This window comes from Leptonychotes weddellii, chromosome 5, assembly GCF_054177405.1.
Source record: "Leptonychotes weddellii isolate Sample4059 chromosome 5, ASM5417740v2, whole genome shotgun sequence".
Classification (NCBI taxonomy): Eukaryota; Metazoa; Chordata; class Mammalia; order Carnivora; family Phocidae; genus Leptonychotes; species Leptonychotes weddellii.
In genome coordinates this window covers 145,096,100-145,097,277 of record NC_138373.1, presented here as the reverse complement: position 1 = coordinate 145,097,277, position 1,178 = coordinate 145,096,100, and the positions used below count along the sequence as shown (strand labels likewise).

Here is a 1,178-nt window from a genome sequence, read left to right as displayed (position 1 = left end):
TTGTCATGTTATGTTGACTACTTCAAGCTCTTTTTTGTTTATTTTTTATTTTAAAAATGTTTCTCCTTTCATCTATTATTTTTCTTGAAGCATTTGTTGTGTTTATTTCTTTTGTGCTCCTTACAGTCCAGGCTTCTTTTCTAAAATAATTTGTTCTTATTTTGAGTTACTTCTTCAGTTCTACTTCTGTTTTTTTCTAATTGTGATTTATTTTGTTCTTCATCTCTCATATCATTTTCTTAATGTCTTCTACTCATTTTGAAATAATAGATTGCAATTTTAATCTATTTTATGGACATGTCTTTCTGGCATGTTTTCATTTTCCATTTTACATGTGGCTTAGTCTTATTTTCCTTAAAATAACTTTTCATGGAGCTTGACCGTCATAGTTTTCTACTGCTCAATTTTATGTGAAATTGGTTTCTGCTAATTTTTAGAGGACGGCGGCTTTCCTCAGATAACATTTTTAACTTCACAGAGATCACTCCTCTGTGGCTTTTAATGTAGTGTTAAAAAGACAAGGGCTTTCTGGCCGCCGCCATGAATAGTGTAGGGGAGGCCTGCACGGACATGAAGCGCGAGTACGATCAGTGCTTCAATCGCTGGTTTGCCGAGAAGTTCCTCAAAGGGGACGGCTCCGGAGACCCGAGCACCGACCTCTTCAAGCGCTATCAGCAGTGTGTTCAGAAAGCAATAAAGGAGAAAGAGATTCCCATTGAAGGACTGGAATTCATGGGCCATGGCAAAGAAAAGCCTGAAAGCTCTTCTTGACCTTGACAGTCACCTTGAAAATAGACTCCTCCAATCAGGAAATTGAGGACACTGGATTTCGTCAATTAAGGCTGTGAAAATAGCCATCGATTTGATGAGTTTAGGAGGGAGGAGTTTTCTTTCCTTCTTGATTTCCTCTCACTTGTAAAAGATGATGAACCATCACTCTTTGCTATGAGATGATTTCTCACTTGCTCTGGCATCTTGCAGGAACTCCATGTGCTTAAACTGAATGACTTCTTGGGATTATGGTTGCAATACTTGGTCTGGGATCAGCTTTAAATATCCTTTGTATGTAAATACTGATAAACTTGTCAGGATGATCAGGGTTGCCTGACCTCTTGAGTTTTGCTGCAAAGGACATTAGGTACATTGTACTAGGGTTATTATTCATGGAAACAATTGGT

General features: G+C 37.9%; 1 pseudogene; it reads left to right on the top strand.

The window, feature by feature from the left end:
* The first annotated feature begins 537 nt into the window (after positions 1–537).
* LOC102740853 (TP53-regulated inhibitor of apoptosis 1 pseudogene) lies at positions 538–1,172 on the top strand (annotated as a pseudogene).
* Positions 1,173–1,178: the final 6 nt, after the last annotated feature.